The sequence below is a fragment of the Cupressus sempervirens genome, chromosome 1, assembly GCF_028749045.1.
Source record: "Cupressus sempervirens isolate cs-2001-9-10 chromosome 1, ASM2874904v1, whole genome shotgun sequence".
Lineage (NCBI taxonomy): Eukaryota > Viridiplantae > Streptophyta > Pinopsida > Cupressales > Cupressaceae > Cupressus > Cupressus sempervirens.
The window spans coordinates 87,502,202-87,518,833 of NC_143118.1; the positions used below are offsets into that span (position 1 = coordinate 87,502,202).

General features: G+C 32.6%; 1 pseudogene; it reads right to left on the minus strand.

Moving 5' to 3' along the window:
• Positions 1-1,429: 1,429 nt before the first annotated feature.
• Positions 1,430-2,648, minus strand: LOC149576360 (uncharacterized; annotated as a pseudogene).
• Positions 2,649-16,632: the final 13,984 nt, after the last annotated feature.

Sequence of the window (16,632 nt, forward strand, 5' to 3'; positions counted from 1 at the left end):
ATTAGTACCCTATCATTGTTATCTTACATGTGGAATTATTAATGCTTACTATGAATTCCATGGAAAAAATGCTAGCATAAGGAATTAGTAAAAAATCTAATGCTAATAGATGTTTGAAATTTACTCGTGGGCATGTACACATGCATAGTAACATGTGTATATTGTTTATTGAAAATATTTATAATGTAATAGTAAGAGTGGGAAGTAGGAGATGCTGACATCCTCAAGTAATTCCATACTCAACACATGTTGCACCAACTCCAAAGAAGATTTTGTTGTGTAATTATACATACCCATCTTGGTGAATTACTGTGTAACTATGCATAGTCATCTTTGTGTACTTCACCACTAATTGAGACATGATCTATTGTGATTAATATAGACCAAACAATATCTTCACAAATATTTTTTATGCCTATTTAAAGGGTAGTTATAGAGGGTACACTCCCAAAATATCATGTTCTTGATTATAAGTGTTAGGGTTTTTGAATCACTTCTTAGCCTTGGGTGGGATCTTTCTCATATTTTCACATCTTCCTTTCATTCCCTGCACCCTTGCAATCTAGCTCTTTTCCTTGGGCATCTCCAAAGCCTAATCCTCCTCTTGCATTGGGAATATCCAAAGCCTAATTTTTTAAGCTTAATTTTTTCTTTGCCACTCAAGCTATCTAGGCCCTAAAGCCTTTTATTGTGTCCCCCACCTTTAATTTTAGACTTGAAATTTTGACTAACAACATTCCAAATGAAATGACTTAAAAATCTCTACCTTTCTTGGGATTTTTTTAATTTTTTGAATCTTGTTTAATATTATTGAGTTGATTCAACCTCAGAGAGTCTAAGAAGAGGCCGATTCTTGGAACTGTGATGTATATGATACGTATGCATACATGTCTACATTTATGTTCAAGAATTTTCTTAAGTTGATTATACTTCCTTTTAAACATATTTTATGGGATGGTGTACGCGGACTTCAAGCTCACTAAAATTAATTTGCACCTTACACACTAGAGGATTTGAACCACATTAGGTATGGGATAGGAAACTATAAGGAACATAAAATTTCATCCTTATGAACTACAAATAAATTGATTACAATTTGAAATCATCCAAGTGAGAATTTAGATATATATTCACCTCAATTGAGTTTTGTGCAAAAGGTTTGTGAAAGGATTGGTGATTGAAAGTGACACTTACAACTACATCTGTCAAAATTCTACTCCCGAATATGCTTTGATGAATGCCAAATTTCCACAAATAGGGACAATGCTAGCAAACCTAAATGAGCTTTTACTCCTACCAGCTACATTTTCTTAAAACGTTCTAAGAACTTGACAAAAAAATCATTTTTAATGTATCCTATAATAATGTAAAAATAAAGGAAAAAATAATTAATAAATTTCTTAGATAAAAAGCTAATGGTACTATTATTCTAACTTTTAGCCTCTTCAATCTCCAAGTGACTGGAAGTTGGTTCTATACAAAATTTGATGTCTCCTTTGATATTGAATCAATTGGAATAGATGTTAGCACATCTTCCTCATTAATCTTATTGGTGAAAGGGTTTCTACCCTTAACATCTAAAGAATCCATAGTGTCATTAGAAAAAAATTGTTCAACCATAGCCTTAGTCTTCACATTAGAATCATCAACCTTGAGCCCAAGAATTAAATCAAATGGTTTCTTTACTTGCAAAGCCAAAAGTTGTTATGAGACATAATGAAGCTCATGCTCTAATGCCTATATAAAAGAAGCAAAGAGCATCAGTCTTAAAAGGAAAATTCAAATACCAAAGAAAAACAAATTTAGCTTATGCAAGAAATATATATGTTCAATATACCTGAGTAGTAATTGATAGCTTGATCAAGAAATTATGAACTCATGGAAGGACTTTGTTAGTTTTCTTCAAAAATCCCCCTATCAAGAGATATCTAGTTAGAATGGCTCATACTTAAATGATTAAGACCATATAAAACCACTTGAGGGTATAGTTGATTGCTTCCATTGAATTTTGAAGTCCTTTGGACTGCCAATATTTTGGATTGAACTTCTAACCATATTTGGAAATCTAGATGCATTAGAGAGCAACTCATTTCTACAAAATGCTCTTGATATTCACTATTACCCATACCTCTAGGAACATTATTTGGAGCAGAAATTCTTGCCATGTATGGTTGGGGTACAAAAACATATCTTAGGGACCTGCTTAGTAAAATCATTATGTTAAGATTCCTTGTAATGTACATATTTGAAGTTTAAAAGCATATTCTAACATCTACAAAAACTTCCTATCAACATATAATTACCTATTTTCTAATCATCTTAATAAATTGAGCTTTCTAGGTGTAGCCTTGAAAATTCTAACAAGTTTTCAATACCTGTTTGAACAAATGAAATGAGGATGCACAAACATATATGTGGAATTAGGGAAATTAGCCAAATAAGGAAAAAAATTACCAATTCATTGTGCCAATTTGAGCTATAGAATATCTAAAAGATCTCCTCTACAAGCTGGCAACCATAGTAGTTGCTTGAACTCTTGCTTGATGCTGAGCCACAATATGATTTGTGTTAGAACCTTGACCTAACACATTTGAGGAGCCAAAATTTTCTTGTATCCATGTTAATCCATAATTGAAACAATAGCACATCAAAAGTGACAATTAAAAATAATCATCAATTTAACAATTATTGATAAAAGTGTGATTCTATGAGATGTCAACTCTCACCTTCTACCATGGGGCTTTGTTGTTTAGGTTGTGTTGGCGCTAAAAATTGCATGGTCAATTTTGAACCCTGTTGAGAAAAATTAGCCCTATAAATGCTTTTAAATGAGATTGTACCCGGCTGTCCAGTTGAGACCCCTAAGGTGTTTAACGCTTCTGGCACCTTCCATTCAGCATGCCTAAGAATTTCGTAAAGTTAGATTGACTTTCTGACTCTTTTGGCAAAGTCCTATTTCAAGCATTTGTCAAATTTGCAATTCTGCCCTAGTGTCAAACAACGACAGGAGGCTGTGTTTGAACCCAAATATCTTTTGTCCAAAATTGTATCATAACTCACCACTTTGAGAGTACCTAATGTCCGTACCCAAGAACCTATGTTCCAGATTTTGAGTCATTTCGAGTCCGTTTGACTAGGTTTTGAATCCCTCAAAGTTGGTCAGTTACTGTTTTCATGTTGATGCACTTTGCACATAATTCTGGGAAGCCCTGTTTGACATGTTGTAACTTTTGACCAGTTGACCCAAATGTTGAAATTCCTTTTGCGTTGCATTGTAGATATCAGAGACTTGTCATGTTTCAAGTTTCAGCCCTTGACGAATCCATTTGATCAGTTTTCAAACGCGATTCCAAATGGAATTTCTAACTTTTACTAGTGTCAGCATTTGCAAATTGATTGGAACCCCTGTTCGTGACATCATATCTCTTGATCCATGATAGATGAGATCAAATGGTTTGTTTCCCTATGTTCTATACTGAAAATACTCCAAGTGTGTCAATTTTCAAATCTTGACGAATCCGTTTGCACACTTTTCCAGGGTCATTCCGTTTGTAAAAATTGTTATGGTGTCATCGTTTCCTGTTCTGCAAATCCAGGTAGCCCATTTTAGACGCTTGCCAAATGCGCCTAGTTATTTGTCGTGAGCCCAAATCGCAGATTCATATTGTCCTCGTGACAGAGTTTTAACGCCCCAGTTTTCATTTCCCCATGTGTTCATTTGCCCAATTTTTTGAGCCGAATCCAAACCCAGTTTATTGCTTTCTGGCATGTTTGCTTGCAGATAAATTCGAGAATTCAACTTTGATGGTCAATATCTTTTGACCTGGAATTTTTCATGAGACAAGATTCGGTAGGTTGATAATATGTGGAATATAGAATTAGTGTGCCTATTTTTAGAGCCTGACCAGAGGTTTGGGTCAGTTTTCAAAGGCAGTCAACGGGCCTCCTGATGCAAAATTGACAGTTGGCAGAAAGATGTAAATTGAGTTTCAATTGGTTCATCAGTGGTCAAACTTGGTTCTAATCAGTATGATGGGTTTGATCGATCAGTTTGAAGGTTCAGTTGTTCGAAAATGAAATTGTTTTTAGTCAGACCCGCTTTGGGACCCGACTGATTTCGTCAATTGCTCAGAGTCTTGATAGTATTGGCTTTTCCAATGTTTCCTATGAAAATGGTTGAAACAATCTTCGACTATTTGATTTTGAAGGGATTGTTCTCCTTGAGTTTTGGAAAAAAAGCTTTGGTTGCCAAAGTTGAAGTAAATAGAGGAGATACACAACAGATATAATCTAGGAACTAAGGATGAATGTAAATGTGTCTGTAGCATACTACCAATAGGTCAGCCATTCAGGCCCAAGGATTTCTTTTAGAAAATGGAGATGGTCTCAGATAGTTATTACTAACCATCTGGGAAATCAGTAATTATAGCCCGGTGCAGGCATAATCCAAGTTATTCAAGAAAATAAAAAGGTCACTATCGGCTAGGGTCGCATTGCAGCTGCTCACACTTGGGAAGACTATAAATTTCCCACTCTTTGCTATCAATATTAGCTTTGAAGGAATTGGGTATTGTACTACCCGATAATTAACAAAGAAATCAACCAGTGCAATATTTTCTCTAAAACATTTATCAAATGGAATTTTGATAAAAGGCTCACACCAATGCAAACATGAGAGTCACAGGTCGAGTTTGAAAGTGCAGTGAAAGCCTGCGTCAACAGCCAATGCAACCCGTGAGCAAATAGGGGATTCGTTGCCCCTCTGTATGCCAGATGTCTTTCACTGCCTAGGAAAGGCGTCTCGTGCTGCTCCCAGCACCAAGTTCAACATGAGAAGTCCACCATGGAGGCAGAGCATCAGTAAATAGAAGTCGGCTCAGACTAAGAGGAACAAACCACGCATTGGTAGGAAGATCACGTCAGAGGTAAAGATAGAGGCATCGAACAAAGCACAGCGGTAGAGTATTAGTGTATGCCAAAGTTGGGAGTCAAACACGCTTTCAATGAAACTGCTCCAGCAATTTTCACATTGCAGGGGAGTTTGAAGAACCCTCAGCGGCAAAATAGGAAGAGAAAGCCGCACTCTAAAATAGATTAGAGTATTCCTGTTCGAAGAGAAGGCACGATGGGCTGGAGGATTGCAGGCACCATGAAGAGATTGGAAGGCAGCGGCTTGAGGCTATATTTTATGCAATAAAAGGTATTGATCTTTCGCCATGCTATGTTGCCACCTGTGCAGCCACAAAAGAAGAATGAGAGCAGAGATGACAAACAACATCAAACCAGACCTTTTCTTATACCTAATTTGCAATGGTGGAACATCAATGATAATCTGTAAGAGCATCCAAATTCATTGAAGATGTTTTCATCATTACAGAGAGATTAAGGAAGAGGAGGTCTATAAACGTGTAAATCTTTTTATCCCACATTGGGTGGGTGAAGTTTTTACAGCTCTTTAAATACAAATCTACTCACATATGATTGTGTCTTCAAGACATGCCTTTTCCAAAGGCCGCGGCCGCGTTGTGGGCCTCCAATTTTGACCTAAGTGTTGATGACATCAGCTGGGGTCGACCAACTCAAAATTTTAAACAAATATTCGCCACGCTAATGTGACCCGGGCAACACAATTTTGACATGTGGCACGATCCTGTGCTAGATTGCTAACTCACCATGCAGAGTTGCTTGCTAGTTACCATAGCGATATAGCGACCTCGCGACACGTGGCAGTGGGTCCCATGGTGATGGCGAGATAGGCGATGACTAGTCAATGACGGAGCAACAAGCCAACGAATCAGGGGATGACACGTGGCAGCGATAGAGTGATTTGGCAGTGATGTGGCGAGCAACTGGCAGGAGCGCACCAGATTGCGCCATGTGGCAGATCTGACGGTTCGCGTTACCTCGCTAACCGAAGCTGCTCACTGGTTAAGCATGGCGAAGTAGCGAGGAGACGACACGTGGCGGATGATGCAGACCATGTAGGCCAATCACAGAGTGACACGTGGCACTTGGTCAACAGAAGTTTGACCCGAGAGAAAATGAGGAGAAATTTTAGACTTTTCAAATTTTAATATTTTATTATTGTTTTTTCTCAAATCTCACGTCAGGTTCATTTTAATAAAGTTTGAATCTTTATATAGTTTAAACTATATGAAAGTTTTAAATTTTGCAAAAATATATGTTTCAAACCACTGAGTAGAGGCTTGATTTTCAAACGGCCATATCTGGGGCAAATTTTAACCGAATTGGGCACTCCAATATACTGTTGGAATCGGGAGAAGACGAACTTTCAGATTTTGAAGTCAAATTTTGCATAGGTATCAGTCAATTTGAGCTACACGAGGTTTTCTATCAGGTACCTAAGGTGCAACCATATTCATACCAGGAAGTTCAGATTTGTTTTTTTTTGTCAAGATAATGACCTGGATATCAGTAGAAGGCAATGGAAATGCAGTTAGGGTCGAATTTGTTTTGATTTACTCAGTAAAAACTCATTTTCAATGGCTTTTTCATGGGGCAATCAAATATTTTGGCAAGTAAAGGGTTTTCATCATTAGGCAAGGATATTTTGCAAGTTTGTTACAGATTAATGATGAAACAAAATCAAGTCAGAAGGGATGAAAGAAGAAAGATGTTTTTCAGTTACAGAGGATTGGATTTCAAGAGGACACTTGTCATTTTCAGATCAGATCCGGGAATTCATTTATTGCTATATCTTTCTTTCTTTTTTCATTTGTAAGGGTTCCATTTTTTGCACTGAGAAACCATTCTTCAGCATTTCTTCTTGTATTGAACAACATTTTAAGTTTTATGCAGATAGTTCTTTTCTCTTAGGTGATCTATGAGTTTTTTTCTGTACATTTCATGTATTTGATTTCAAGGAAAACAAATAAAGTGCAGCAAAAGTTCGAAGTTCAGTTTGAATCTTGTCTCCTGATTATGGCTCTATTATTTCTTCTAATTTGTGATCAAAGAGCATGAATTAGGTTGCATTACATTTTGAAATGTATGTGGTTAAAATGTCTTGCTTATGGAACAAAGAACCATGTAATTGCTTGATATTTGTCACAGGGTTTGCAGATTTCATGATAGGATTTTTTGAGTATGAGATTCATTCTGTAGCAGATGTCTATTCACAAGGTGAAAGATAGATCGGGGATCTTAATGTAGAGATACGTTTGAGGTTTCCAGGAGATGTATGGTTATGATTCATTTAATTGCCCAATAGATAAGGCACTGGTAAGAGATAGGATGATTAAGTTCTGTTTTTCATACTTGGGTCTTGCTGTTATCAACATATTAAATCAATTTTCCCTTTTATGTTGAAAGCTATTCAATGTTAACCCGCACTTAGCTTGCCAGTTTCATGAGTTATGTTCTTAGCTATTTCATGTTTGTGATTCTTGGTTGAGTGTAGAAGATTTAGGGGTTTTTTATCTGCTTCATAATAGATTCAGTGTATGCTTTGACAGCTGGTACCATATAAAGAATCTATAGGTCTACCCACCTACCTAGGTTTTGCATAGCCTGAAGAAGAAGAAGGGTCATGCCTTATAGTTGGCCTGGTGTCTGAATGGATGTGTTGATAATGGGAGTTAGTTGCCCCTAGATGCATCTTGTTCTCATTAGGGTAATTGGAAATGGGTAACGTTTTCAAACACCAACATGTTGCACACAATGCCCTACTCCATCTATTATTGTTCCACCTTCTAGTACAATAATTGAACACCTACATGTAGGACATGCTTGTTGTCTCTCTAGCTAGGACCACATATAATGTACATGGGATAGATGGCCACAAGGTAACCTTTTAGCTGTAACCAACATATAATGCATGTGGCATCACTTTTGTATGTTAATGTATTTGTGGTTTTTAATCCCCTCTATAATTCATCATCTACTAAACTGATTGTTTTAGTTGATGAAAGGTCAACCCCATAGCTCCCATGAATTACTAGCATGCAAACAACTATCACAAAATGAGAATTTTGCATTGAATTCAAATTAGTCCTTTGATGCCATGCCTTGGGTTTCTGGTAATTTACCTAAAATTTTATATTTAGACCATGTAAAGAATTTCAGCAAGTGAATTATATCTTCAACTTCCAGATTCAACTGACAGTTGACTTGTGAAAAACATAAAACCTCTCTTTTATTGTACAACAATAGTGCACTTTCATGACAAGGGGTTGTCGATCTTAGATTGGTTTTGACAAGTGAGTGTCTACACACTAAAGTCATTTAAATAGTTCATGCCAAAAAAATAGTACAAAGTCATTTAAATAGTTCATGCCAAAAAAATAGTACATGTCAAGCACAACATGTATACAATAGAGTAAGTCAAGTCCACGATGAGTGCCAAGCGACTGATGTGTCGAGTCACTCAAGTGCTGAGTACATAGTGTATGTTGAGTGATTCAGGATTTGAGCAAGTAGTGCATGCTGAGTGATACAGATGTTGGGTCATAAAATAGAAATTAGTATATGTCGAGCATTAGAGACTTTAGATGTTGAGCGATACAATTTTGTCATAGTTGCTTGTAATGGTACAAACAACTATGTAAACCATTTTTGATCTAACTTAAAGATTGAATTATGATATTTTAGAGATAGGGACAAATCTCAAGTCAGATTCTCAATGCAATTACATGTAGCCAATTAGATAAAGGGAAGGTTTAAGTGAAAAAATGGATGAATCATAACCATTGATTCATACCTAACCCAAAGTCACCTATGCCTTCTTAAGGAGGACAAATCCTAAATTTTCTAAGGTGTATGAAGGAGTGAAGAGAGAAGTTTTCAAGTGTAAATAGAGCATTCATGGTGACTAAGGAGTTAGGATTTGAGATTGCATTGTAGAATCAGTTAAAGGAGAATAGAGGAAGAGAAGAGCATATAGCGAGACATCTAACCAAGAAGGATTGAGAATACATAAGTTTAGATGCAATTTATCATCAAGCAACCAAGTGTTAATCATAGGATCATTACTGAATCATTCTAGTAGGTGAATCAGTTAAATATCTTAAAAAATTAGTCCTAATAGGTTGTATTGAAATCCTCTAACAAGGTGCTTTAATAGTCCTTTAACAAGGCACACTTTTAATAGGGTGCTGAAATCCTTTAATAGGGTGAGACATAACAGTCTTTGTAAGCCTTTGATAGGGTAAACCTTTCATAGGGTAGATCATGTCTCATGATCAAACATTTTAACCTTCATTAAATACACTTTATTACTGTAGTAGTGAAGATTTGTGGGTGTCATCCCCACCCTAGTTTTACCTTCTCATTGGAGGGTTTCTAGGTAATCATATCTAGTTTCATGTGTATATGTGAATGCTTATCTGTTTACATAATTTAGATGTACATGCTCTACATGGTATTTCAGTTTACTTATTGAATGTATGAGATGGATGTGTGGTGAAAGTTTTAATGGGTCAAAGTTTAAACTATTGATTCACTCACTCAGCCCCCCCTAGAAGTTTACCTTTCCTATGTCATGTATTTAAATATCACCTTGGTCAAATAATCCAATAATAATGCATGTTCCTACATATATTTACATGCTTATGTTCTATTCATATTTTCTATTTTATAGAGCTCTTTGAATGAATCTAAATGTCTTGTCATTTCAAAAGGATGAAAAAGAGAATGAGGAGACTTGTAGCTAGGCCACAATCTAGATGTAAAAACTATCACAAAAATTTCTATTCTAGCACATGGATGAAGAGGACTCAAACTAAGCTATTCCTCATAATCTAATTGAGTTTTCAATAACAATGACTAATTAGTAAGCATACCTTCCATTTTAGAATTAAACTATCTTCTACACTCAAACAACAACTTAATTGTCACATTTTTATAATCAACATTTGAACTTTTATAGGAAAGAAGCCTATCTTGTAGCTTCTTCCTCTAAAAATTTGCACCCAAGTCTCTATCATAGATGTAGGAAAATATTTCTAAACATTCATATATTTTATCTTTGCTTGAAAGTTCTTTATCAATGTGATGATCATGTGAGCTTCCATAAACAATTTCAGGCTCAATTTGAAATAATTTCAACATAAATGGTATTTGTTTGAGGTAGCATGTCAAACAATATAGGTCATAAGAAGAGAAGTAGAGCTTGAAACACGAAATAGAAACCTGACCTTTTCAAAGCTCCCTAACACCACATATATGCTTGACCATTTTGAGAGCTCCTTCCACTATAAAAGGGTGATCCCACAATAATGGGTCTCATATTTTGACCAATTTTTACTCTGAAATCAATATTTTTGAAACAAACCTCACATTTGAGTGACTATGTATCTAAAACTATGAATAATTTTAAGATGATGTAAACTAGTCATTTCTAATACTCTATTCCTACTTTGTAACCATATATTTTGATTTTTTTTGTAAAAATGATTTAAGTCTATTTTTTCTTCTCCTCTAAAAAGTGGTACATATGAAAAATCAATATTTTTAAATGGTAACAGTCCATTTGACACACATAACTTTTTTCATAGAAACTATAATGAGGTAATTCTTTTGGTGTTGGATATATAACATCAATATCCAGAGGATACATTTGGTTTGATTCAATTTGGTTGAATATTGTATAGTTTATAAAGTTATGAAGTGACATTAATCATAATTCAGACATACACTCCATTTAACATAGATAACTTGAACTCAATTTATCATAAATCTAATTTTTTTTAATACAAAGCTATCTTAGCAACCTATTTCCTAGATATTTTTCAAAAAATTTTGACCTAATTTACAAATTTTCCTAAAGTGTTGAAGTCAATTGATGTTCAACCATTAATGAATATAATATGTATTAAAATTATAGTCATTGGAAAGCTTTCTCTGAGTAGAACAAATTGGCATTTTTGATTTTACAATAGGAGATCATTCAATCTCAATTTTTGGGGTCACAAGAGCCAATTTCATTTTTTTAAAGAAAACAACACAAAAAAATTATAAATTGACATGTTCACAGGAGCGTGTAAAATAAGTTGTGTTCTAGCGAACATATAAAAAGGGATAAATCACGATGTCACTTGCAATGATGACAAAAAAAGAAAAAAAATGATGTCACCTATTTTAAAGTTGATAGTGAAGTTGAATGTCTTAAAGTTGATAATGAAGCCAAATGTTTTAAAGTTACTCCAAAAAATTTATAAAGTTATTGTGAATTTACTAAGGCAACGGAATTTATTTTTATTTTTATAATATTTTGATGGGAAACAAGAAAGGAAGGCAAAACAAATATGCAAGGAAGGGATTTGATGAAGTAGAACAAATAAATTTTTAGAAGACTATGACATATTATCATCGAATTAAACAAGGTTTGTAATCTTATATATATATATATATATAATTAATTAATTTTTGTAGTCTTGAATTTAATTATATATCAATATTAATTTTTTATCTAATTTGATTTATTTATAAATCTTTTGCAGAAAATCAACAAGGTGAAGGAAATGTTGAAGGAGGCTCAACAGAAGCAAAAGTGCAAAAGGGAGAAGGGTCAGGAACACTATCTATGAGACCTCAAACAATGAATGTTGAATAAGGTTCAAGATCACTCCTTATAGAGGTTCAAATTAAAAAATTCTGAGAAGGGTTATAATCGCTCCCTATAGAAATTCCAGTAGTAGAAGTTAGAGAAGAGTCAAGATCAGGTGTAGGAACTGGTATGGATGAACTCATAAATATTGCTCAATCTGTAAAGAATGAAATTTCTCATAAAAATTTAGATTATTTACTTAGAATGGATGTGGATAAATTGACAACACTGTTAGCTATTGTTGAACCCTTAATTTTGTCTAAGAAAAGGTCAATGAATAAGAAGATTAGAGAAATAATGACTAAATTTGATAACATTGAAACACTTGAACAAGATTAGTTGCTTTCACTTTTTCTTACACAAAAGAAGTTGCAAGAGGCATTGAAATTGTTAGGTGTAGAAACAACATCAAAGAAGAGAAGATTTTCTAACATGCAAATTTATGTGGTTGAAAATGTTAAACAAGGTTTTGAGAAACATGGGAAAACAGTCTCGTACTAAAGATAAGTCCATAGCAAGAAAAGTGATATTGATGTCTATTGTAAATAAGAATATGACCCAAAATAGAAAAACATCTTTAGTTTCATTTGAAATGGGTTTTAGTAGGAAAAAAATGAGACAATATGTTAAGAGAAGATTAATTCTAGATGAAAGTACTATGGAAGACAATTGGGAAATCATGTGTAAAGAACCTCATTTTGATAGGATTGATGAGGGATTACAAAATTTAGACATATCATTTTGGATTGATAACACTCGTCCTCCATCAATAGTAGAGATGTTATCAGGCATAAGATTGCATCTGTTTAATATGAACATCATACAAAGAATTCGTTGGACACAACACAACATGAGATATATGTGTCATTTTGTAGTGAACATCCTAATGTAAAAATTGGGTAAATGTTGTTTGAAAAAATGAAGCCATACTTTGTGAGGTCAAACAAAGTGTTTGAAACATGTTGTTGTCATCACAATATTGAGTAGACACATATGGTTTTCATGTTTCTCCTCCTCGTAGGAGAAGCGAGTTTATATCATCCATTCTATGTGAGAAAATAGATGATCTAGCTGGTCAAATAAATTGTATCAAAAGATTATGTGAAACATGTGGTGAATTGGCTCTATTTCCTTTGGAAATTGAAAATATTGATATAACAAAAAAATTGAATTTCAAAAATTACAAGTATGTGAAGAATGAAAAAAAGTTAGAGAAAGAGACAGAAAGGTTGGAATATGTTGAAGAGGAGTTACCTATTGTAACATTTATGGATAGATTTAAGAATTTGATTCAACCTTATATTCTTCATGCATTTTTTGCAAAGTGGCAAGAACACTAGTTTTAAACTTTGAGAGATAATTTCCTTCTTGGAATGATTGTATTAGTCATTGATTTTGTAGAGAACTAATCCTGTGTTCATCAGAAAGCAATTCAATTAGATTATTTATTTTCTAAGCAGGTCACTATTATGGAACATGTTTTTTATAGACATGCATAATTAGATTTGGATGGTGTTCAAAGTATAGTTGAAGTAGGGGTCATTAAAAAGGAATATCACTTGTATATAGGTGATTATAAAGAACATGAAATTCACTATGTGGAACATTGCTTCAACATATTCTTTTCTTATTTGAAAGAAATAGACATAAATGTTAATAAAAATTATGTCTGGTCTGAAGGATGTGCCGTAGAGTTCAAATCATCTAGACCATTTTATACATTATGCAGATATCATCACAATGAGAATATAAAACACATATGAAATTTCTTTGAGAGTGGGCATGGAAAAGGTGAACATGATGGTGCTAGAGCTTGCATCAAATGTGCTCTGCAAAAGTATCAAATGAATTATTAGTGAGTGCGTATAAATGATGCACATGGTATTGAATGGTTTAAAACACATTTTGCATCAGAAGAGGTTGGGACATCATCAACAATGAGTGAACATGTACCATATAGAGTCTTTTGGGAGATAATAGGTATGGATGTGTACATTTGCTTAAATTTTATGCAATTAAATTTTAGAATTTCATTTTTAAGTTTTATATTTTAATTCATTGAAATTTAAATTTAATTTACAATCCATATTTTCAATGTAATGAACTTTTAGGTGTTAATAGAAAAAGCATGGATGGTTGCAATAGGATATAAAAGGCACATTCCTTACATTTAGTCATGAGTATAGATAATCACAATTGAACATTGAAGACAAGAGAATACTTATGTTTTTGTGATAGTTGCATTGATGAAGACTATCAGGAATGCATCAATCAAACACATGGATACATAGGTGGATGGATTTTGGTACCACTTGATGTTACCAATACATTTGATAAAGATGATAAACTTTTTGATGATATTCCATTGATTTCTGATGATTATAATCATATCTCTTGATTGGTAAAAGTGGGTAAGTATCATAAAAATTAATCTCAACTTGTTATTTAATTGTAAATGAATTGTCTTATATATATATATATATTGTACACATGTATGTATACTTGTTCTATAGGAGATGTCTTTACAATGATTGCTAAGCCTGGAAATCATGAAGGTGCCAATTACTATTTATTGTGATGTAACACAAAGAGGAAAAAGTTATATGATCTTGAAGAAAGTGATGAAATGTTGTTCCCCACAGGTATTATACATACACAGGTTCACATACATATATGAATTTATATATATCTAGGTAATTTTATATATATCAAATTTTAAAATATTTGAATTTGTGGTGTAGGTTCTGTTGTGATATAGGGAACATATTTGAAGCAAGACAAAATAGTCCAACATGGAATACACTTTGTTGATTATCAACCTGATAACAAGGTTTTACAATACAACCACCTAGTCATTGCTACTAGCCTTTGTCTACATCTAGGAAAATTTAAGTGCACATGTCGCAAGTGGAGACTAGACAATGAAGACCATGAGAAGATATTATATGTTATAAGTGTACATCATGGTTGAATTGACCTTTGAGATTTATTTCATAATAATTTGGATAAAGTTTTGGATAAAGTTTAAAGAATTGTTTGCCTTGATGTATCAAATTTTAAGACCTTTAAATGTAGACAATTTGAAGGGATGAATGTTATATTAATTTAATCATATAATCTTAACTAGATAAATTATTTCTTCTTAAGATTTATTTTATAATAATTTGACTGGATTTGAAATTGTTTTCCTTAAAATATCAAATTTGAGGACCTTAAATGTATACATTTTAATAATATTAATTACTATGGATGAAGGTTATTAAGAATATTATATTTTGTAAAAGTTTTTAAAAATAGTGTATTGGCTTACCTACTAGCATATTTTTATCCACATAAAACAAATATGTATCTTTAGTCCTACTAATGAATAATTGGAATTTATAAATGTGTCATGTTTTAATAATATTAATTACCATCCTAAACTAAAGATTATGGTATCAAATTAGTTTATTAAAAAACAATATATTAATGTTAGTTTAATATTGTAGGGTTATACTCTTAGTATATTAATGTGTTTTTAAATGTATACATTCTAATAATATTAATTACCATGGGTAAATAATAATAACAACTTGATCTAAATAGGTAATACAAATTAGTTGGAATTTACACAATCATTAGATAGATGTGTGTCAAAGATAATTTAATATGTTAAAATTCTTTTATCAACTTCTTTTCAAAATATTGAATTTCATCTCATTATGTGTTTTTAATTGTAAGATCATACTCTTATTTATCATTAGTTTATTAAAAAACTATATATGAACGTTAGTTTATTGTAGGATCATACTCTTAGTTTATTAGTTTATTAATGCATTTTTAAATGTACACATTTTAATAATATTAATTACCATGGGTGAATATTAATAACAACTTGATCTAAATAGGCAATACAAATTAGTTGGAACTTACACAATCATTAGATAGATGTGTATCAAAGATAATTTAATATGTTAGAATTCTTTTAACAACTTCTTTTCAAACTATTGAATTTCATCTCATTATGTGTTTTTAATTGTAGGATAATACTCTTATTTATCATTAGTTTATTAAAAGACTATATATTAACATTAGTTTATTGTAGGATCACACTCTTAGTTTATTAGTTTATTTTAATGTGTTTTTAAATGTACATACATTTTAATAATATTAATTACCATGGACGAAGGTTGTACATACAAATATTAATCTTTAGCCCTACTAATTGATTTAACAAATTTGTATCTTTAGTCCTACTAATTGATTATTTTATAATGATTAAAAATAAATATAATGTTTTAAATTTATGATCTAAATCATTCAAGGGTTAATTTATTTTAAAATCTAAAGTGTAAAATCTATCATCTAATTCATGAAGAATGTTCTACTAAAATACAAAAATATACACATACATGTACGTCTCAAGAATGAACATCTAATCTAATATCTCTATTGAAATGCATACATATGCAAACTATAAGCCTCAAATAAACATGTATATAGTAAAATATAAAAAGTCATATATATGTCACCAACTACTGAAGTACTAAATAGTCAAATAAATAGTGAAATGTACATGTCATTGAGGTACTTACGTACAGATACATGTATATAAGTCTCTAGAATATACAAAGTCTCCAATATATAAATGCATCAATATATATATAAATCTACTACTATTGGAGGGACCTCTTGAGCTATCGTTATGCACAATGCTAAATTATAGGAATTTTTTTGAACTCCTCTCTTGAAAAGTCAATCTTGTGGATCAACTCCAAGGTTCCGGGTGATCTTGCGATTACTGGAATCCACTCAGTTGAAGATAAATGTGAATATTCATGAAGAGGCCTTTGCTAGTTTGAGTGATTTCAGATGAGATGTAGAATCTACTCACTACTTCAAAACAAACATGCAAAAGAACTATGTTTTTATATTTTGTATTTTTATAAGAATGAAATCTAACAATTCAACTAATATGAATTCCTAAATTAACAATGGGTTAGTAAAGAAAATTATAATAACTTTAAAGAAAATAACATGAAAGTAAAATCCTAATGGACATAAGCTATAGAAATGATGTGTCTGTG